The sequence below is a fragment of the Hibiscus syriacus genome, unplaced genomic scaffold (assembly GCF_006381635.1).
Source record: "Hibiscus syriacus cultivar Baekdansim isolate YM2019G1 unplaced genomic scaffold, ASM638163v2 tig00110729_pilon, whole genome shotgun sequence".
Classification (NCBI taxonomy): Eukaryota; Viridiplantae; Streptophyta; class Magnoliopsida; order Malvales; family Malvaceae; genus Hibiscus; species Hibiscus syriacus.
Window position 1 is genome coordinate 1,379,723 of NW_024062843.1, and position 24,676 is coordinate 1,404,398.

The following is a 24,676-nucleotide window of genomic DNA, read 5'->3' on the forward strand; positions in this document are numbered from 1 at the left end:
GCAAGGTTCTCCTTTGCAAAGATTTAGCCATAGCTATAGCTCACCACTTATAAATTACTTGATTTGATTATTAATCCGACTATAAGGTATAATGAAGCTTAGTAACACCTACCTGAGTCTGGGAAGAGTATTGGATCCTTCAAGGAGGAAGCAAGGTTCTCCTTTGCAAAGATTTAGCCATAGCTCTAGCTCACCACTCGTCCGTGACAGAAATTTACCGTTTTGGCTTCAACACCTATCAACACCACTTGAACATACAAAAGAATCACAAAATTAACAGAAGAAATATATAAACAAATTGACAACAGCCCAAAATATGATCCATTCCTAAAGACCAACAGCATCGCTTTACCGTTTCAGATGTGAAACAATCATAATTCAATTTTTCTACACACATGCAACAACGTCGAGAAAGGGTCTAATGTTACCCTTCACCGATATAATATAAATGTCCTTCAATTATTATTTAAATCAAATCAAAAGGATCTAGTAAAGTGACAGCCTATGTACTGAACTTTATATGGGTTGGAGCCATGCTGCACACTGTAACTCTGGTAAGCACTTGGTGTAGAGTTGAAGTTGCTATATGGCCCTTGCTGAGAATTAAGTTGATAGGGGTTTTGCAGCACAGTCGTATTATAATATGGACTCTGATGAGCTTGCCTGTTTTGAAAGGTCTGTTGAGTACTCGCATTTTGGTAGGGGCAATATTGAGCATTCATTTTCTGATAAGAACTTTGGTGAAGGTTCGGATTAGGATACAAACCCTGTTGTGCATTCATGCTTCGTCCAAAAGAAGCCAGGTACGAGGGGAAACTGTTTTGAGATGCAGTTTTACGCTCAGAATATCAACGGAACTCTTCAAGGCCACCATTTTGAGAATCATCAAGCTTTAGCATTGATCTGGACACTGCCTACACTTGCTAACAAAAACAAGTTAGCAAATCTTATACCTTTCTTTAACATTGCGCTTGACCTACAAAGACTCCAATATAAAACATACTAATTCATACAATATTTTTCATTTAATAACCATTTAACACCAGATGCGGATAAATAGTGTGTGGGATGCTACACTTTCCATAAGAAGAAATCTAGGATCTTCAGTGCATTCCTTTTATTAAACATTTAAAGAAATACCGTTTTGAAACAAGAGTGTGCCACCATTCCTACTGAAGCCAAACACCATCAATGAAAAAGCAAGGCCAGAAACTTTGATAGATTTTAACCAGCTCATTTTTGTCAAGTGAGATCTCCATACTATTCGAGGTTCCAAGTTCTTGTCACCCAAAATAAGGATCAATTACCTCACTACTACTGAAAATAGTACTCCCTCTGAAGCCTAGTACAGAACTGGGCATGTTTTCAGGAACTTTAGCCTCAAGAGCACTGTTCATATTTGGGTATCTGCAAAAACAGAATCCAAGAAACAAAATCCATTAAGTTGAACATGAAAATTACACCAAGGAAGTTCCGATAACACCAGTGCTTAGCAGCAGCTGGAGGAACAAAATAATTCTGAGGTTCATAGTCGTACTCATGTCCACCACCACCCTTTAGAATAGCATAAAGAATACTTTTAGCTATTTAACCAGATCATAAGAGACCTTGCAAATCCAAAGCTCAAAGACGTGCATCAAGGAGAAAACTATCCTCTTGACAACCACTTTCTGAACAAAGAACTAAAACAGGAAAGAACGTCTTTCACAAGCTTTAAAATTTTAAGTATATAAATATGAATCCAAGCTGTGATAGATTGTTACATGTAGTACTAGTTCATTGTGATCATACCGTTTCATGGGTTTTATAGGTTCGTTTAATAGAACATTATTGATTATTACTAATATTTCTTGCAAACTAACAATAAGCAGCAAAATAAAACCAGGGCAAATCGTAGATCTTCAACAAAACTTTTTAGCACATGGATTACTTGAAAGTTGAAAGATTGAATTCTATTTCTATCGAGTAAAATTTGTAGCATATATTCAAAGTTATATTAAAAGTACTGTGACATGCCAGGGTTCCTTTTTTCAGTTTTCACATGTTGGGAAGTATAATTTAACTTTCAATATAGGTAAATAGTCCAAGGAATATCAAAAAACAGTAGACTTCAAACAAAAGCAATATCCATATCAAGGATTCAATTGATGTCTCAGACATGTTTTTGGTCACATTTATCGCAGTAATGGATGTAATGAACATTTCCGGAATCAATTGTGACAAATAATGACCATGAATTTCGACAATGGAGAGAACCTAAAATGCGATATTATGGACATAACATCACATTGTAGCGAATATTTAAATCCCTGATCCATATACACCACGTAATGGTTAACATTTTTAAATTTAGGAGAGAAACATTTAACTATGCAATGTATCCTTCATATATCTGCCTATATATAATATCGACAAATACAATCACAGAATTCATACGGATGCAGTAAACAAAATACTTTATCTTGGTTTCATCAGAAGTTAATATTATAAGCTGGTAGATAGAACCAGACATATTACGAACAATGAAAGCTAAATTCGGGAATCTTGACAGGATAACCCCATTGATTTTATGCAGTCAACAAACTAAACTCGAAATGACTTAGCTTGGAATAACTTAAGACCTAAAACGACCAGAACCAGAATCAACTTAAATCCTGAAATTTAGATTTTTAGCATAAATTTTGTTTTCTCAAACTTAAATTTAAATTTGATTAACAAATGACCAATATATTTATCATCAGAAGTAACTACACCTCAACCTAAATTGATTCTAAAAAGGCATGACCCAAACATAAGTGACTTGGAATTTAAAATGATCCAAACCTAAAACGACTAAACCCCAAATTATCAGCCAGACCCAAAATTACTGAAACCCATATCTCCCAAACCTAAAAATGATCTGAATACCAATTCACTCGATATGATCCAATCACCAAAAAAGGAGTCGATGCAAATTATGGTTTGAACTTTAGGAAAATAAAGCATTAAAGTAACTAAAGCAAGTGAAGGGAACATAAACAAGAAAAAGAATATACCCTGGATGATTCAAATCCACCACAGTGACCAGGCCCTATTGCAGCAGGTGGTGATTGACAATCAAGCATGTTTATTGAGGGACCAAATCCACGAACAGACACAACAGAAGCAGTTTCGGCTCCAGCATTCACATCTCGCAATGTTCTTACTCTAAGTCTGGAAGCAATCTCAGCCAAGGCATCCTTAACAATGCCAAAATTGCCAGATATCCGAATGGAAAAAAAATGAATCTTTATAAACAAAGCCGAATTATTGAAAACATTAGGCCTTCAGGAAATGAATATAACATTTACAGAAACACCCTTGATGAATATATTTCCAACAAGATTACCTGTACTAGCTCTTCATCCTCACATGCACACTTAGGATTGTAATCCTTCGAACATACACGAATATCTGCCTGGGTTCTCCTCCTCATCTCATTGATTACATGGCCTCCATGCCCAAGGATGCATCCAACCTTGCTTGATGGAACAAGTAACCTAGTAGTAATTGTACCTTTCTCGGATAATTCACTAGTTTTATTCTGAAGCTGTAGATTGGCATTTATTGTCTGTGATCGAGGGTTCCCAAGAACCTAGAAAAATATATGGACTATCATTAGCATTTCTTAATTAAAAAAAAGGTACAGGGAAGGAAGAGTTAATATTTAAAAAGAAAAAATTGTTCAACTTTTTTTCCTCAAAAGAATGAAGCTTGAATCAAAATAGAAAAGACCTCAATTCCAGAGACACAGATCACTCCCTCATCTGACTCAGTTGATGCATCCTCGACACAAAAGCCCGCTCCTGTTTCCTGCTGTAACTGATTAACATTAAAGCCACCCTTGCCAATTACGCCACCAATCTTCCCAGCTGAACACAAAATTTTCATTAAAAACTCAGATGAAGCTTCAGCACCACATTCCAGAGGAATACTGTTGAAGCTACCTGGCCCAGTTCCAGAGCATTGGCGGACTATCACGGAGGGAAAATTCCAATGAGACCACATTGAATTGCTGGGTGGAAGAGCATTAGGAGAGATTCTGGCCTGCATGAGACTCAGGGAAACTCAAAGGAGGCTTTTCCTTCCGTGGGTTTTGATATAAGAGAGTGGAAACTTCATAGAGAGCCCTCTTTGTGACATCTCGTTTTCCTGATATCTGCAGTAAGTTCCAAACATTAGGGAATTGCAAGAAACTATCTTCTGACAACAGTTTTTCAGAGATCAAACCATGAATGGTTAAGACCAATAGCTCTCGTTTTCCTGACACTGGTAGTAAATTCAAAAAACTAGTTTGTAGGGAATTGGAAGAAAAACAGAATTGTTAGAAACATTCTAATGACAACAATTTTTAGAGAACAAACCCTGAATGGTCCAGTACTACCTATAGGCTTTGTGCCCAGCAACTAGGAGAATACACAAGAAATAAGAAATAAATAAGTTCATTGAAACACAGGGCAAGGATTTCAGTAAATCATATCACTAAAAATGAATGAAAGGAGAAAGAGTGGGTGACATAAATCTTTGACTTCCCACTAAAAGAGAATGGGTGAGAGAATGGGAACGAGAGTTAGTGAGAGAGAGTGTGAGATTTCGAAATGTAAGTCTTCTGTGGGCAAAGTCAGAGAAGTCCAAGGAGGAGGTTCATGGTATGCGTTCGTTGATAATCTCAGTAGGAGAGTGCATCGAAGTGCATTATAGAAATGTTTTAGTTACCATGGCAAAGTAATTAAGGTGTTCATCCCATTTATTAATAAGAGACCAAAGTATAAGGTGAGTACTTTTGCATTTGTTCATTTTGCAAGTAAAGAGGATCTGTACAATGCAGTGGATAAGCTGAACAATGTTATGGTGGATGGGAGGAGAATAGCAGTGACAGTAGCGAAATATGATAAGGTATCTGGGTCGAGGAGTCGGTTAGGAGATAGAGGGGAGGGTGCAAATAGTGTTGAAGTAGGAGGGGTGAAGGGTAGAAGGCAACCAGCTTTAGTGGAAGTGGTGGGGAAGAAGGAACTGCTTAATAGGTTTCTTGATGGTAGGACGTATAAGGAAACGGTAGTGGGGGTTAACAAAGACCAAGAGAGTGTTAAAGAGAACAGCCATAGAAATTCGAAGGATGATAGAAAGCCTTTGGAAGTTTTTATTCCGGTGGAGGAAAGGGTATGGCTGAAATCATCCCTGACTGGTATTTGAAAGGCACTTTTCGAAGTGGAGTTTGTGCAGAAGGCCATTTGGAATGAGGGTTTCAAAGCTAAGGTGATAAGGTGGGGTTTTGCTAAGAACGCTTGCCTGGTAGTTTTCCCGTCAGAGGAGGAGATGAGTGGAGCGATGGAAGATAGGTGGGAAGCTTTGTTCTTCTGGTTTGAAAAACTGGAACCTGTTTCGGATGATGGGATTATTCCCTTAGCTTATTGTGCGATCTCCATGATAGGAATTCCTTTAAATTGTTGGTCAGTTCCTTTCTTTACCAGTTTGGCAACCAGATGGGGTAAGTTAGTGAAGATTAAGGAAGAAACTACTCAAAGAGTGGATTATAGAGTGGCACAGATGCTTCTCAGGGTCCAGAGTCCATTTGATATTACAGAACATATCATAATTAATAAGTATGGGAGGAAGTTCTTGATCAAAATGAAGGTTGAATGTTGTGAGGAATTTTTTCCTAAGCTAACAGACATGGTGGAAGATGATGTTTCTGAAGAAGATCCATGGAAAGAGAACTCCTCGGATTGGAGCCAAGAAAATGTTCAAACAAGGCAGGGAGGCGGGGTTTCAGGAACTATCAGAATCCCAAAATAGGGTGGAGGCATGGGTTCAAGGTTCCCAACTAGGCAAAAGCGCAGATTTCGAGGAGTGTTTGAATTTGAACAAAGGTTCAAAAAATATGTCTTTGGTTGACTTGGGCGAGGAAATAACAGCTACAGGAGTTGTCTCCATCCAGCAGAATGTGTCAGGAAAATTGAATGAAGGTAGAGAAGTTGGGAAAGGTATGGGAGGTGATTTTTTAGAGCTTGACAAGGTTGACCCGGATAATGGGCTACAAAGAGGCCTGGAAATTATGGGGAAGAGTAGGTTGGATACATAGGGTTTGAGATTAAATACAGTTTGTCATGTCCCAGCAACAGATAATATTGTTGAGCAGTTTCGGCCTGCTGTTCAGTCAGGGTCTGTTCTCACACCCCAAACCAGAAATTCGGGCAAGAGTCTCTGTTAGCAAATCAGAAAGAGGTTTATGCAATCGTGTTTATTCGAGATCAAGGAGGGGGGAGCTAAGAGTTGTGCTGGCACAAGTTCAGACTATGTATGTTAAGATGAGGCCGAGGGAGGAGTAGAGGCATTAGAGTGCTGGAATGTGAGCAAATTGCTTGGAGTTGCATTTAGAGGGGGGAAAAGCCTTTATTAAAAGGGCAGTTTCCTCGGTTAAGGAGAGAGAGCTGAATGGGGGAAGTTAAGGGGTAAAGTCTAGTAGGGTTTTTGATTGAGGAAGATGATTAATTGGAAAATAATGTCTTGGAATGTTATGGGTTTAGGTAGGAGGGTAAAAGCTAGAGCTGTTAGGAAGTTTGTTGATGAGAAACCTGTAATTTTTTTTGTTCAAAAATCGAAATTGGAAGTTGTGAGTCTTTCTTTACTGAGGAAAATGGGTGGAAAATTGTTGATTGGTTCGTTGGTTTCTCCGACTGAAGGTTCTGCTGGAGGAATAATAACATTATGGAATGAGAATGAGTTTGTTGTGCAGCAAGAAATTATACAGCAGAGATTCACAGCAATAATGGGTTCTTTTGAAGGTATCTCAGAGATTTTTTATTTTATAAATGTGTATAGTCCAAGTGTGGAGTCAGAAAAAGAGCAATTCTTTAGAGAGCTTTTGACTTTTATGGAGACTGTGAATGGCCCGGTGTGTGTAGGAGGGGATTTTAATGAGTGTTGGCATAGGAGGAGAAATTAGGGGGTGTTGTAAATTCGGTTTCATTGGGTAAATTCGGTTTCATTTGGTATATTCAGTGAGTTTGTGTATAAAGCAAAATTGGTGGATCTACCGTTGTCTGGAGGTCGTTTTACTTGGTGCAATAACAGGGAAGACCCTACGTATGTCAGACTGGATCGTTTTTTGGTTGATCAGAGGTTCCTATCATTGTTTCCCAAGATTAGTCAAATCTTGCAGTCAAGGTCTGTTTCGGACCATAATATGATTCCGCTGGAAAACTGTGAAATTTACTAGGGACCTAAACCATTCAGGTTGTTCAATTATGATATGGAGGAGGCTGGTTTTAGTGAGATGATGGAGGAATTGCAGAATTTTCGAAAACAGGGAAAGAACAAAGCCATTTATAATTTGTTGAAGAGAGTTAAGGGGGTGATCAAAAGATGGTCTGGAAAAAGTTATCATGATATTTCTGTAAAAATTAGCAGTCTTGAGAATGCAATTCAGGTGATGGAATTGGATTTGCAACAAGGTAGTTCATCGGTGTCTATGAAGCTTTTAGTGGAAGCGAAGAAAGAATTGTGGGATTTGTACAAGAAAGAAGAATTGATTTGGTTTCAGAAATCAACAATGAAGTGGAGCTTGGACGGAGATAAGAATACAATATTTTTTTCACAAAAATGAAGGAGCTAGAGGAAGGATGAACAGGATTAAGACTCTAAAAGTGAACGGTGATGTTATTTCAGATCCTATTTTAAACTCAGTGGAGGATTTCTTCAAAGGGGTGTTTAATCAAAAGTACACCTTGGTTGTTAAAGATTTGGATTTAGAGTTTTTAAAACTCTCAATAGATCAAAACAAAGCTCTTGAAAAGACATTTTCTGAAGAAGAAATATGGGATGCAATTGTTAATTCGGACAGCAACAAAGCACCTGGCCCCAATGGTTTGAATTTGGGGTTTTTTAAGAAATTTTGGGGAAATCTAAAAGAGGACTTGGTGGTATTTTTTATGGAGTTTCACCAAGGGAAGGAATGGGACCGGAGGTGAATCATTCTTTTATCTCTCTTATTCCTAAGAGGGTTAATCCGGAGGGGCTACAAGATTTTAGGCCTATTAGCCTTGTTGGAGGGTTATATAAAATCCTATCTAAGGTACTAGCTAAAAGGTTGAGTCTTTGCATTAATGAAATAATAAGCCCCTCACAATTTGCTTTTATTCCGGGAAGACAGATTATGGATTGTTCATTTATTGCAAATGAGGGTATCGATTATTGGAGGAAAAAGGGTTTGAAGGGGGTTGTGTTTAAAGTAGATTTTAAAAGAGCATATGATTTGGTGAATTGGTCTATTTTGATTAAAATTATGTGTAAAATGGGGTTTGGGGTTAAGTGGCCTTCCTAGATTAATCAATGCGTGTCAACAGCAACAATTTCAGTATTAGTTAATGGGACACCGACTGAAAAATTTCAAACATCGAGAGGACTTCAACAGGGTTGTTCATTATCTCCAATGCTGTTTAATTTGGTTGGAGAGTTGCTACATTTGATGTTGGCTAAAGCAGTGGAAAAAGGACTATTTTCGGGCTTTGAGTTAGAAAAACAGGAGAGGTTATTTATGCTGTCACACTTGTAATTTGCGGATGACCTCATTATCTTTAGTAAGGCTTCTGTCCAAGACTTGAAGAATGTTAGAAGGGTGTTGTTAATTTTTGAATTGTTGACGGGTTTGCAATTGAATTTATCTAAGAGTAAAATCTTTGGTATTAATGTGGAACCGGATGTGTTAGCAAGTTGGGCTAAGGAAATTGTTTGTTCAGTGGGTTTTTTCCAACAGAATTTTTAGGCTTACCGTTGGGGTCCAAGAGGAATTCTGCAGCATTGTGGGAGCCAATTGTTAAAAGATTTTATTCTAAATTGGCTGGTTGGAAGGTTAATTCCTTATCTCTACCTGGAAGGGCAGTTTTGGTGAAATCAGTCTTGTGTTCTCTTCCCACATATTTCCTCTCTCTTTTTAGAATTCCTGTTGGTGTGGTTAAGAAATTGAATTTCATTATGGTTGTCTTCCTTTGGGGGGTTTCGTAAGAGAAAAAGAATATCCATTGGGTGAATTGGAAATTGGCTTGCAAGCAGAAGAGGTTGGGGGATTGGGAATTCCGAATTTTTTTTTAATAAGAATTGAAAGCCTCGTTAAAAACCCCTTTCATGATTAAATGAGCTTATAGAGAAACTCCTTAATCAACGGAAGGAGGAAAACAGTGCCTTAAGATTTCATTAACCATAGAAAATACACGATACAACCAGGGAGCCACTCCTAATATAAACAAAACACCAAAAACAACCTCAAACAATCCTACTAGAACCAGCCTAATCCAACAAAGCAACAACAACAGCCTAAAAAACAGACTGGTCAAACTCAAAGCCTAAACGTAACCCGATTGACGCCCAAACAAAACAAAACAACCATAATAAATGTTGGAATTCCTAGAATCAAGGAACAATATCTTTTTTCTTAATTCTAGGAGTTTGCCTTATGTAAATAGTCAACTAATCTAATTCCCTGATCTTAGGAATTATTTCCTAACTTAGAGTAGTTCTTCTTTATAAATTGTAATTTACGTTTAGAGCAATAAAGTAAAAATTTCATTTCTTCTCACATTTGTTCATGGCATCAGAGCTGTAGGACTCATTCGATCCTATTTTTCTCTTCCTCTAGAAATTGTTCTTGCGTTGTTTTCTTCCTATGGCAGAACAACCAGAAAATCTTTTCGAATCTAAAACCTCAGCCCTTGTATCATCCAACACTTCATCCTCTATAGAAAATACCTTCGATGTCTGCCTAACCAAATCTCAACTCGAAGCCCTACACAAGATACTTGAAACACCTACTGCTCATGGATCCTTGGCTATTCAAGGTACTGCTTTTAATATTACTTCGGATTCAACTAATCAATCCGCTTGGATCCTGGATTCAGGTGCCTCCGACCACATGACAGGTAACTCATCCCTGTTCCACAGCTACATCCCCTGTCACAATCAATCTCGTATCCGAATAGCTGATGGTCCATACTCGCCTGTTGCTGGGACTGGGGAAGTTCAACTCACTGAAAAACTCTCTCTTGACAAAGTCTTACATGTCCCAAGTTTATCCTACAATTTACTGCCAGTTAGTAAACTAATTGAGGATAATGATGCTCTTGTTGAATTTTTTACTCGTGGTTGTGTTGTACAGGAACAGAAATCGGGGAAGAAGATTGGCACTGCTAAGGTTGATGATGGACTCTACATATGGAATAAAGACAATAAGAAAGGAAGTTTGGCATTATCTGCTTCACATGAGGACACAATTATGTTGTGGCACCAAAGGCTAGGACACCCAAAATTCTTGTACATGAAGTATGTATTTCCACTGTTATTTCGAAATAAAAATCCAAATTCCCTAAAGTGTGAAATCTACCAACTCTCAAAACATACTCGTGTTCCTTATACATTAAAACCTTACATCCAATCCAAACCTTTCTCCTTAATACACAGTGATCTATGGGGGGCTAGCCGAGTGAAAAATATTACGGGGCTAGATGGTTTATAACATTTATTGATGACCATACTAGAGTTTGTTGGGTTTATCTCCTCAAAGAAAAGTCTGAAACACCCAAAGTATTCCAAAATTTTCATTCAATGATTAGAACCCAATTCAATTCCACCATAAAAACGCTCCGCACCGATAATGGAATAGAGTACTTCAACTCGATTTTAAGTCCTTACCTTGCAGAACAAGGCATCATACACCAAAGCTCCTGTCCAGACACACCACAACAAAATGGAATTTCGGAAAGGAAAAATCGGCACCTATTAAATGTTGCTCGAGCCATAATGTTTACCACAAATACCCCAAAATACCTATGGGGAAAGGTTGTTCTTACCGCATGCTACATAATTAACCGAATGACATCCAAAGTCCTTAAATTTCAAACACCTCTAAATACCCTTCAAAAAGCTTTCCCTCTTTTCCATGTTCCTACCTTACCGGTTAAATTATTCGGGTGTAAAGCTTTTGTCCATAACAATCAACCCAACCTATCTAAACTTGACTCTCGTGCTCATACTTGTGTTTTTGTTGGCTACTCCCTACGCAAAAAGGGTACAAATGTTACCCACCTACTTTGCATCGTACATTTGTTTACCGAGATGTAACCTTCTTTGAAACAGAACCATATTTTTCAGCAACTCATCTTCAGGAGGAGATTCTCAATGAAGATGAGAACCTCAATACCCTCTTTATTACTCCACCACCCGATCCTAATCTACCACAAAATTTTCATACAAATGACATCCTCATAGTCCCCTCACAGCAGCCCTCTTCCCAGATGCACAATGATGATCCTAGTATGCAGAAACAGCAACAGCTTGCTCCTGAAACTCAGCAACTCTGTGCTACTGAACTCCGGGTTTATTCAATGCGTCATTACTCTCCTGAAACTGACATAGCAGTGCCAAATTCATCTACAACCGTGGACTGTTCTACAACAGAGGTAACCCCTGATTCTCCATCTATTGATCTCCCAATTGCTATTCGAAAAGGTGTAAGGACCTGTACCCAACACCCTATCTCTTAGTTTGTGTCTTATGAAAATCTATCCAAGTCATACAAAAACTTTGTGACAAATATTGACCATGTAAAAACTCCAAGGGATATGAAAGAAGCTCTTGAATCACCCGAATGGAACATGGGAAATCTCGGATCTGCCTGAAGGAAAAAAAACGGTAGGCTGCAAATGGATTTTCACCACCAAATTCAAAACTGATGGTACTATTGACAGGCACAAGGCTTGACTTGTGGAAAAGGTATTCACTCAGACATATGGGCTCGACTATGATGAGACCTTTGCACCTATTGTCAAACTTAATACTATTCAGGTTCTTCTATCACTTGCTGCAAATCTTGATTGGCCTTTAACTTAGTTGGATGTTAAAAACGCCTTCCTAAATGGTGAATTGGCCGAGGAAGTGTATATGGACTTTCCACCAGGATTTAGGGCTGAGCAACGAAACCGAGAAAACCGAAAAACCGACACGAACCGAGTAAAACGGTTCGGTTCGATTCGGTTTGGCTTTAAATGGTTCGGTTTTCGGTTCGGTTTAAAGGCTTCATTTTTTTGATTCGGTTCGGGTTTTTCATATGGAACCCATTTGTTCTATATTGAACCGAATAGGCAATTTCTGTAAAAAAAAATTATAGTTTCAAGTGATTTTTTTATTGAAAAACCGATAAACCGAACCGAACCGAAAAACCCGAACCGTTAAAAAAACCGAACCGAACCGAAAAAACCGGTTTCGATTTTTTAACTATTCGGTTTCGGTTTAAATATTGAAAACCCGTTTATTTCGGTTCGGTTCAATTTTTGGTAAAAAACCGAACCAAACCGAACCGAATACACCCCTACCAGGATTCGAAGAAGAAAAAGGTCGGGTATGCAGGTTAAAGAAATCACTATATGGGTTGAAACAGTCCCCAAGAGCTTGGTTTAGTCGATTTACCAAGGCTATGACCAACAGGGCATATACCCAAGGACAAGCTGACCATACCATATTCTACAAACATTCAAAGGAAGGTAAATGCTCCATCCTTATAGTCTATGTTGACGATATCATTCTAACCGGAGATGATTCGAATGAAATCAGATGCCTAAAAGAGCTCCTTAGCACTGAATTTGAGCTTAAGGACTTGGGAAATCTAAAATACTTCCTTGGAATGGAAGTAGCAAGGTCTCGAACAGGTATCTCCATCTCTCAACGAAAATATGTTCTAGATTTACTGAAGGATAATGGCATGTTAGGTTGCAGACCTGTAGAGACCCCGATGGAATTCAATTTGAAACTTGGAAATAATGAAGATGGAGAGAAAGTAGATAGGGGGAGATATCAACGACTTGTGGGAAAACTTATCTATCTATCCCACACTCGTCCTGACATTGCTTTCAATGTGAGTATTATCAGCCAATATATGCATAACCCAAGGGAGAAACATCTAGAGGCTGTCCATAGGGTGTTGAGATACTTGAAGGGAACCCCGGTAAGGGCCTATACTTCAAGAAAACAAATAACCGATATGTAGACATCTACACAGTTGCTGATTGGGCAGGCTTGGTGAAAGATAAAAGGTCTACAAGCGGTTACTGCAATTACGTGTGGGGTAACCTTGTGACGTGGAGAAGTAAAAAACAATCTGTTGTAGCCCGCAGTAGTGCTGAAGCTGAATATCGAGCTGTGTCACATGGTATATGCGAGGGAATTTGGATACAACGACTAATGAGGGAATTAAAAATGCCTCACACCAGACCTATGAAACTGTACTGTGAGAATCAGGCAGCAATGAGCATAGCATACAATCTGGTTCACCATGATCGTACCAAACATGTAGAAATAGATCGTCATTTTATCAAAGAAAAGATCGAATCAGGGGAAGTATGCATAACCTACCTACCAACTAAACAACAAATTGCAGACTTGTTTACCAAGAGCCTAAACAAGAACATGTTTGAAGATCTCACTAGCAAGCTGGGTTTGATGAACATCTATACACCAGCTTGAGGGGGAGTGTTGGAATTCCTAGAATCAAGGAACAATATCTTTTTTCTTAATTCTAGGAGTTTGCCTTATGTAAATAGTCAACTAATCTAATTCCCTGATCTTAGGAATTATTTCCTAACTTAGAGTAGTTCTTTATAAATTGTAATTTACGTTTAGAGCAATAAAGTAAGAATTTCATTTCTTCTCCCGTTTGTTCAATAAAAGCCAAGGGTAACAGCTGACTAAAACCATAGAAGCCAACTTCTAACTCAAAAGCCACTTAGCTTTCTCATGATAAGAATACAAAAAAACACGCACATAGCCGCCTTTCCACCACATTAACTCGTCTTGTCGGCTAAAACCATCCGAACTTCCAACTCCAGACAATAAGCATGATGCAGATCACCTGAAACTTCTACTCCTTCCCCGCCATAGTCTTCCGAAATCAGATACACTACTGAGCCATTAGACTCACAACCATTCTTTCCCAAAATGCAAGGAATCGATCGCATCCTTCTGTTGAGACTGCCCCAATGCTGGAAAGTCAGAATTATATTTGAATCTTCCATCAAAAACAGACACCTCTTCCTCCCACTGCACCTTACTCTGATGTCTCTTGCTTCGGTAACCTCTATACTTTCTTTTGGGAGCTATAAAATTCTCTTGAAAAAATTGGTCAGATCTATATTTGTTGCCAAAACCCTCCTTAGGTCTCATGAACTGCCTTGCGTTACCCTTTGGATTTATGTATGCGCAGTTGTAAGAAAGCCCATCTTGAATCCCATCCTCCACCACCCTTGACTCAACCCGACCATCCAACATGGGGAAATCATTATAATAATCCTTCGAGCCCACAAAAGCACATGCAGGCTCACTACTTTTCCTGTAGGCATCTTCTTTCTCCCTCTCTACGTGAACCAACAAATCCTCTTTATCCTTTAGGCTCACATCTTCCAATTCCCTTGACACTAAGTGACCATCCAGGATGGGAAAATTAATTAAATAATCATTACTCCCCTCATAACCATGTGCAGGCAAGCAACTGTCCTTAAAGACATCCACTACTTCTCTCTCCGCGTGCACCAGCAATGTCTCGTGTTCCCCCACTTCCTCAAGTTGCGAAAGAACCATCCCCTGACACACAACGGCACTCCTCGGACCCATCATCAATTCCTCGCCTATGTTCCTGTCCTCCATACCCTCACCCGACAAGAAGCTGCCTCTAGCAGTAGTCCCCAAACAGTAAAAAAACATTTCTTCTTTCTCAGAACACCTCTCGACCGACTGCACCTCCGAAGAGTGCACGGATCTTCCTTCTTCTTCAGCACCCACCTCCAGCTCGGGAAACTTAACTGGAGAGACACCAACGAGCTCCCCCACCTTGAATAACAGGGATGCAACTGCCTCTTCCAACGAAGACGACTCTACCCACTTAATAAAAATTCTGCACCATTCTACCAAGCTGTTTTTTAGAGTTGAAATCTCGTCAACTGAACCAACAAAGGGAGCCTCAGTATGACTAACATCCTTCACCACACTCTTTCCCTCGACTGGATATGGACCAGAGAACTTCTTCCTCCAAAAAACATCACGAGGATGATATCTCGCCATGAAAACTCTAACTTTGTTACCTTGAATCCAAGAACTATCAACACAGTTGATAGCCTTCCTCACGTCCTCCAGTCTGGTGAAACAAACAAAACCAAACCTACTTCCTCCCTTACTTCTTTTATTAGGGATGAAAGAATCAACCACCTCGCCATATTTATCAAAAAATAACCAAAGACCTTGGTAATGAAAACTCTCAGGAATGTTGAAAATGATTACTGTGACACAATTTTTCCTAACAGGAACTCTCACCTTACTCGCCATCAAGAGAAATGAAAAGGAATAAAACAGAAAAACTTATCTAAAACACCTGATTTTTAGATAGGAGCTTATCTAAAACACCTTATTTTTAGAGAGAAGGAGGAGCTTCTCTCACTAACAGAACTGGAGTAAAAAAAAGGGAATTCTGAATTTGGTTCTTCTAAATAGAACTCTTTTGGGTAAATGGGTATGGAAATTTGCTATAGAGTATGATTCGTGGTGGAAAAAGGTGGTTTGTTGTGTGTATAACATTGAATTTAATTCGTGTTTGATTGCGAACTCATTTTCTTCTCGGGCATCTTGGATTTGGAAAGGAATTATTAAGAATTTCTATTCTTCTAATGATTTTGGGGGCTGTCTGAGAAAGAACTTGTGTTTGAAGATGGGGAATGGAGAATCATTACAATTTTGGCAGGATTCTTGGTTGGGTTTGATTCCTTTAAAAGTTAGGTTCCCTACGATTTTTGCTCTATCAATGAATAAAGGGGGTAAAGTTGCAGAGTTTAGGGTAATTTCTCCTTCAGGGTGCTGCTGGGATATAAAATTGAGGAGGAATTTGGTGGACTGGGAGGTGGAATAGTGGCTGCAGCTTATGTCATTGTATAATACTACCTCTATATCAACCTTGCAAGAAGACTGCTGGGTATGGACAGGGAATGGGAGGGATTGTTTTTCAGCTAAATCTTGTGTTAAGTGCTATTTTGATTGGGCTGTTAATGAGGAAGATGTAGGTACTTGGGACAACACTGTATGGGCAGGGGTTGCTCCTCCACGGGTTGAAACTTTTGTCTGGCAGGCTGCTATCACAGAGTGGCAGTTAGAGAGGAATTGATAAAGCGAGGAGTAATAGGGATTGAAGACTCTTCTTGTCCGTTGTGTGGCAAGTGTGTGGAGTCGGTTTCTCATCTATTTGTACATTGTGAGGTTGTAAGGGGTTTGTGGAGTAGATTCTTGTCATCTTGGAATGTCTCTTTTGTGGCTCCTCAGGCACTGTTGGATTTCATAATTGTTTGGGATGATTTAGTCCCGAACTCCACCATTTGGAAGTTCATCCCCAAGGCGATGTTGTGGTCGGTTTGGAAGTGTAGAAATGAAATTATTTTTGGGAAAGGAAAGGTGGATGGTCCGTTATTGTTCTTTCTTGTTCGTTTTAGAATTGAATCATGATTTGCCGCAAGTTTCAGTGATGTGCAGATCCACTTCGATTCACTTGTGGGTGATATTAGACTAGCTGATTTGGGGGTAAGAAGGAAGAAGGGTTGTGTTTCTTCTTCCTTCTAGATTCATCCCCCCTCAGGTTTCGTTAAATTGAATGTTGATGGTGCGATGTCTAAGGAGTGGGATAAAGGAGGCATAGGTGGCTTGATAAGGGATTCTGAAGGGATGCAACATGGTTCATTTTCTGAGAGGATTGGGGGGGTCCTCCTATTCTTGCAGAGTTATTGACTATCAAAAGAGGGTTGTTGTACATGGAGGAGAAAGTTTTGGTTTCATTTCCAAGGGTCATCCTTGAATCGGATTTCCTTACTGCTCTGAAATGGATTAAAATCTGGCTTCATGTACTCCTATGTTCCAGTCATTGGTGAAAGACATTGCTGCCTTAGTGGAGAGAAATAATGTAATTGTTAGGCACATTTTGAGAGTTGCTAATTGGGAAGCGAATTTATTAACTAAAGAAGGTATAGGGTGATTATTAGGGTAAAGGTTAGGTTGCTCTGCTATTGAGTTGGTTATTTATGTTATTTTTTGGGTTTTTAAGCTTTATGTTGTAAAGAAGCTTCTTAGGATGTGGCTTTGTATTATTCTGTTATTAATAAATTATTAGGCACTCTTTTCCTCCTTCCAATGCCCTTCATGTATTGTAATAACATGGAGGTTAAGAAGGGGGTTTTTAATGAGGTCTACCCTATTTCTATCAAAAAAACTATTTGACAATCAGACATATAGGCTGTCAAACTACATCAAAAGCCTTCCCACTGAAACAAAACTTAATAATACATAAGACCAGCCTCCAAAATTTATTCGTTGCTCACATCAACATAAAAAGCATAGACAGAAGGGTAAAGTAACAGACCAAAATAAAAATATCCTTAAAAATGTTGTTTTCTGAACCATCAGTCACTAGGTACCTTCCCTACACCGATATGACTAGGTAGAAAGCAACATGACTCCACCCACCTCTCAAGCATGTCTAAGCATCCTTCGCTTCTTCAGCCACTTGATAAAAGGCATGGTATTTTAAAACAAATTTGCTATAGGCAGCTTAAATCTTTGAAAAATAAATTGACCACCGAATATTATTCCTTGTTGAACCCAATAAAATTGCTCAAACAGATTCATTCAACCTGCAGATACAATGGCATGACACAACTTCAAGACAAGCAATGGCTAGATATCTGGCTAGCTGCTTGAAGGACTATTGTTATGGCCCTAGGATCTAGTTTAGACCGTGAAGGACTATTGTTATGAACAAAGGCACTGCAACCAAAGATATTAAAGGGGAGACTCGAGGACATTGGTTTGAAGGAAGGAAAGCTCTCAAGAAAGACTGACCTATGTGTTTTGAAGGCTAATATTTTTCTGGGCATTCGGTTGATGAGGCAGATAATTGTTAACAAAGCCTCTCCCCAAAAATAGTTAGGAACATTATGTGAAAATAATAAGGATCTAGTTACCTCTAATAAATGTTGGTTTTCTCTCTGCTATCCCATTTTGTTGTGGTGTATCAACACAAGAAGTTATGTGAAAAATCCCTTTATCACTAAGATAGGTTCCCAAAGTTTTAGTGAAATACTCTCCCCCATAATCAGACTGTAGGATCTGAATTTTGTTGTCGAATTGAGTTTCGACCATAGTGTGAAATCTTCTAAAGATATGTTCAGCGTCAGACTTATCTTTCATCAAATAGGTTTAGGTGGTTCTGGTGTGGTCATCAATAAAGGATATGAACCATCGGCTGCAATCAATGTTCTTCACTCTAGAAGGCCCCCAAATATCACTTGACAAGAGAAAAAGGTTGTGAAGTTTAAGAGAGACAGGTAAATAGGAACTTTTGGTATGTTTGGCAAGTTGACAACTTTCACAATGAAAATGTTTTGGCTTTTTATTAACAAATAAGCTAGGGAACAATTTTTCAAGGTAACAGAAATTAGGATGGCCTAATCGAAGGTGTCAAAGCATAACTTCACAAGATGTATCAGTGGTATAAGCTGGAGTTGATGTTAAGGACTTGTTGGAATTGTTTTGCTGACCATGAAGAACATAGAGCACACCATACAGCCTAGCATTGTCAATCACCATCCCGAGTTCATTGCCTGCAATTCACAAGCTTTAGAACCAAACTTATAACACATTTAAGATCCTGAGATAATTTGCTAACAGAAAGAAGATTGCATGCTAGATTAGGAACATATAGGACAAAATCCAAAACAATGTCCTCATTAATCTGAATTGAACCACTGCCTTCAATTGGAGAAAGTGAGCCATCTTCCATTCTTATAGATTTTTGAGAAGATGTAGGATGAAATCCTTGAAATAGACTTTTATTACCAGTCATGTGATCGAAAGCCCCAGAATCGATTATCCATGCTGGTATACGCAGATTTTGAACCATACCTACAAATGGGTTGGAGTCATTGGAGACACTAGGAGCTTTCATGTGGCCAAACATCTATTGGAGATCTTCTATCTGTTGTTTGGTGAAACTACTTGACCCTGCAGTTGTTACCAGGTGTGATTGTAATTCCCTTTTCCCTTTGGATGGAGACCATTGAACATAATTGTTCCCATTCAATTTTTGGTTTGTTATTGATATGGGAGATGCATCGGAAAGAGTGAGAGGAGAGGAAGAAGAGGAACCAGTCTGTGAGAGTAGTTGATTCTGGACACAGATATTTTCAGAATCGGTGGTTGTCATTATGTGAAAGGACTGATGATAAGGGCTGACGAAGAAAGGGAGGAAAAAAAATAAGGATCGGTAAAAAAAAAAAGGCTTAAGCTGATACCATGTAGAAAGGTGTTATGTGCAGAGAAGATTGCTCAGTATTTTCTTGATTTTTATTGACAAAGGTAGAACCTTTTTATAGTTTACAATAGAAGCCTAATCTTGGAAAGTTACAAAATCAGCATTCAAATCCCTAAAAGTCGGCATTCTCTAATTGGGAATGCAATCCCTTATTTTCTTCAATCTGTCCTAATTTACAAAGAATATTCTGTTCACACAGATCACTCTGTTCACACACGTAAATATTCTACAGTACATATAGTATAAAATCATTTATCACGACTTAAGTCAATCCATCGTTATCAATTATCAATAATCAATAATCTGATTGAATTCAATCATATTAACATTGATAAGTACATAATGAAAGAGATCCAAAGCAAAGAAATAGGTGCTGGGTTCCTGGCCATCTAGGCAAAGTCCACTTATAAAGTAAGAAAGTCATAACTGGAAGACACATAAATTACCCTACCCCATATCATATCATATTATAACCCAAAGAACGGTCTTCAACAGATGGCCAGGATTTCTCGCCATCAGCAATTACTGATTTTAGCCATTCAAGCCTCCCATCACAAACCATAAAATCTTAAATGATATGAATTTGTTTTAGCAAGTTGAGCAACGCATCAAATAGAACTCCTGGGCTTGAGAAGTCCATGCTCAAATTTACTGACAGAGGTGTATAAGGGAAATTCTTTTGAAGGCAAACTGAATACAGAGCAGTACGGAAATTTACTTCCAAAGGAAGGTAATAATTATTATTTTGTATGACTTGCTTCAGGAAGCCTGAAGCCCAAACCTTATAAGTGGGCGATACTCTTATTATAGTAACTCCAACCACTAGAAATTATTAGCTTACTGCCAATAGGAGGGAAGATTTGGCTTGGAAGAACAGATAGGCCTATGAGCCTTATGAGAGAAAAATGCAACTGATTAACCAAATATTTCTGGTCAAATTACACAAAAGGTAGCAACCAATCAATTATCATGTTCAGGCAACTAGGTTATGCAACAAAGGTATGCCTGCATTGCCACTTCAGCAATGACCTCTCATACCAAAAGGCCAAAAATGCTGGAAAATGCCTCATTATAATAGTAAAGGGCAGTAGCATTCCTCCCACTTGGTAGAGCATAAGGCTAATCAAGTACAAGTCATTCCTTTAAAGAAAAACCCTATCCCGTATAGGACTGACTCGTAAAGATATAAAGGATATATATATTAGCACATGAATGACCCAACACATGCCACAAAACCAATGATAAATACAGACAGTGCAGACAACTCGGTATCCCTAGATACAGTCTTCTGAAAGAACATCTTTCTTGTATATCATTCTCACACTTATGTTCTTAGTCATATTTCAGACATTTAGACATTATAGGCCACCCTCTCTCCATGAAATGGCGATGGGTCAAAACGTAAATTCTAAAGGCCAAACTGTTCAAAGATCGCACTTCATTCAACTCCAAGTTAGCGATTCAACATCAATTTTAGAGCATACAAACAAGTTGTATAGGTAGTAATAATTTTAACTTCTAAATTAGAGTTTCAGTTAGTATTCACAAAACATCGAAGCAGCAACAGGTTTGCATAGAAATTCAAATACACTGAAGAGTTCTTATAAGAGAAAGGGAATTCAACATTTCTTCCAGTAAAGAAGATGTATGCAAGAGTCACTCAATGTTTTAGCATGATGATTTCTTAATGAAACATATACAATTAACAAAAATGTGAGTTTATAGATACCTGCACTAATTCATCAGTTGCCATTGCACAAGCAGGAAGATCAGCCGTAAGAACACGGATAGTCGCACCTGTGCCACTTCGCAATCTTTGAATCACATCACCCCGTCTCCCTAGAAGACATCCTACCACATTATTTGGAACAAGAAGTCCTGTGGTAACAACAGTGTCTGCATTATCATCATCGGCCGCCATCCCACCAAAAAGTTCTTCCTCATCAATCTTATCATGAACTTTCAACAAAGCATCCTGTGCAGCACAGCAAGGCTCCATGGCTACCTGCACAACCGCCTCTTTCTCATTCTCACCACCAGAATCGTCATTAGACTTATGTTCTTTCACCTTCATCAGAGAACTATAAATAGCTATAACTCTCTCATCACAACCAAGAACCGAGTCACCAACCGTAATCTTAGCCCGAGCCATCTGCCTTAATGCTTTTACCATATTCCCACCCTTCCCAATAACACTACCAATTTTTTTCGAAGGACAAAGTACACAGTATACAATGTCTCCAGGATTCAAATTTCCGGAAAACTCATGGGCAGAATTAATACCCAGTTTTAGTGTCCTATTATTATTGACCAGTTTTCTTTTAAAGGGCGTATTCATCTGTTTTCTAAAGAAATTCCTCTTCCCCCCATCCATTTCAAGGCAAAACATTCCTTCTTTAAGGGATTTGCCTCAGAAAATTCCCCCAAAATAACTAAACAACTAATATATTCTCAGTAACAAAATTAAACCCTATGCGTGCTCAAATTAAGCTACCTGAAGAAGATAAAAGTTAGAGGTTCCAGGCGTTAGTTGCTAGGGTTTCTACGCTTTGAAACAGGAGGTTAAAAAGATAAGGAAAATAACATCAGTGATCAAAAATGCCTTATAATATACGATTTTAACTAACTTTTTTTGATTTGTCAAAATGACCAACTAAATCACAATGCGATCGATAATTCGCAACGTGATCTCCGGTATCGCAAATCAGTTTCCAGATTCGCAACGCGAACATCGACTATCGCAACGCGAACATCGACTATCGCAATGCGAACATCGACTATCGCAACGCGAACTTCGACTATCGCAATGCGATTTTCCAAATTCGTTGCGATAGTCCAAGTTTGCGTTGCGATTTATTCCAAATTCGCGTTGCGATTTATTCCAAATTCGCGTTGCGATAGTCCAAGTTCGTTGCGATAGTCGAAGTTCGCGTTGCGATTTATTCCAAGTTCGTTACGATAGTCCAAGTTCGCGTTGCGATTTATTCCAAGTTCGTTGCGATAGTCCAAGTTCGCGTTGCGATTTATTCCAAGTTCGTTGCGATAGTCGAAGTTCGAATTGTGATTTATTCCAAGTTCGTTGCGATAGTCCAAAATCGTAACGACTGGTGGTATTGCATTTGTTTCTTAAGAATTTTCTCTAAAAAGATAGTATTCGCGCGGACGTGTCGAAGACACGTATTACCACGACCCCGACCCGAGACGAGACGAACGACGGCGACGCGCGAGAGTCCCCCTTGTTCTCTATCACTCAACAAGGAAGTGGGAAAGCCAAGCCTTAAATATCATTCCCAATAGTGTTTCTAATACTATGTGGGATTGAGCATTACCAACACTTGTTCCCAATACTATGTGGGATTGAGCCTTAAATAGTGATATTATTTGTGAATTATAGTTAATGACTTTAGTAATTGTATGAAAAGTATTTGTGGTTCGTTTAGTTTTCATGTAATTCTAATTTATTTTCAATTAATTGTAATTGCACAATAATAATTTTTTTTTATTATCGCGAGTGATGTAATTTTTTTTGAATGTTTTGCTTAAAATTACAATAATCGCGATTGACTTTTAATTATGACATATTTAATCGTATAATACTAATGCAATTGGTTGCTGATTCAGTTGTTTTAAGGTTCATGATTGTTAATTGTTTCCTGAATAATCACATAGTATTGGAAACAAGTGTTGGTAATGTCCAATCCCACATAGTATTGGAAACACTATTGGGAATGATATTTAAGGCTTGGCTTTCCCACTTCCTTGTTGAGTGATAGAGAACAAGGGGGACTCTCGCGCGCCGCCGCCGCCGTCCGTCTCGTCTCGTCTCGTCTCGGGGTCGTGGTCGTGGTCGTGGTCGTGGTCGTGGTCGTGGTCGTGGTCGTGGTCGTGGTCGTGGTCGTGGTCGTGGTCGTGGTCGTGGTCGTGGTCGTGGTCGTGGTCGTGGTCGTGGTCGTGGTCGTGGTCGTGGTAATACGTGTCTTCGACACGTCCGCGCGAATACTATTTTTTTAGAGAAAATTATTAAGAAACAAATACAATACCACCAGTCGTTGCGATTTTGGACTATCGCAACGAATTTGGAATAAATCGCAATGCGAACTTCGACTATCGCAATGCGAATATGTAAATCGCAATACGATAGTCGAAGTTCGCGTTGCGAATCTGAAAACTGATTTGCGATACCGGAGATCGCGTTGCGAATTATCGATCGCATTGCGATTTAGTTGGTCATTTTGGCAAATCTAAAAAAAATTGATTAAAATCGTATATTATAAGGCATTTTTTATCACTGATGTTATTTTCTCAAAAGATAATTAAGAAATGCGGACAATGTATTTCAAATGAAATGGATTGGAAAATGAAGAATGAAGAAATAAGGAAAGGGAAGGGTTGAAAAAGAAGGGAGAAACAGCTTACCTGAGTGTAATATCAAAGGATTAAGGGAAAGAGAGTTGAAAGAGATCAAATGAAAGAGTTTTTGCTTCTTTCCTTCGCTGTGAGAGTTCTTTTCAACACGGGATGTCTAAGGTAATTTTTGTATTTTAGAACGTTTAACGTGGATATATATTTTGACAAATATTGATATCTGTATTTTGATAATATATATATATAGTTAAACATGTATTTAGTCAACCAACTATTATTTCGGTTTTAGTTTCATCGTTTAATTTTTTTTTTGATATCATCACTAATATTATTTTTTGGTTTTATTTTGATCTCTCATTGTTAAAAAAATCTCTTAATATAAAAAAAACTAAATTACATATTTAGTATTTAAATTTTACTTCTCCTATTTCACTCGTTGTACTTTCAATTTTTTTAATTTATTTATTACATTTTATAGATTAAATCTTTTTGGTTACTTCATGATTTTCTCTCTAACAGGTACATGACATGAAATTATTTTATATTAAAAGCAGCCCATTAGATTTTCAAAAAATAATTATGGATTGTTTGTCATTAGAAATATATATATATATATATATATATATGCAAGTATTAAACAAGACAGAGATGTCTAGCGTCAGGCCTACCTATACCCACACATTGATGTCTCCCGTAAATTCTGAAATGATGAAGATGATTATTGGGATCCCCATTGGTATCACAGTACTTAAAAGAATTTTGAGATATTTGTAGGGTACCATTGAATATACTCGTGTTTGTTCTTAAAATAAAGACTTCCAACATACTTTCCCTTTCTTGTCACCGAGGGTAATTTTTTTAACAATTACAAGATAATATTTAGCAAAATCTATACAGAATTTCCCATGGTGG

At 38.3% G+C, this 24,676-nt stretch overlaps 1 pseudogene; it reads right to left on the bottom strand.

Annotated features, from left to right (window-relative positions):
- Positions 1-461: 461 nt before the first annotated feature.
- On the bottom strand, positions 462-21,941 carry LOC120139186 (annotated as a pseudogene).
- Positions 21,942-24,676: the final 2,735 nt, after the last annotated feature.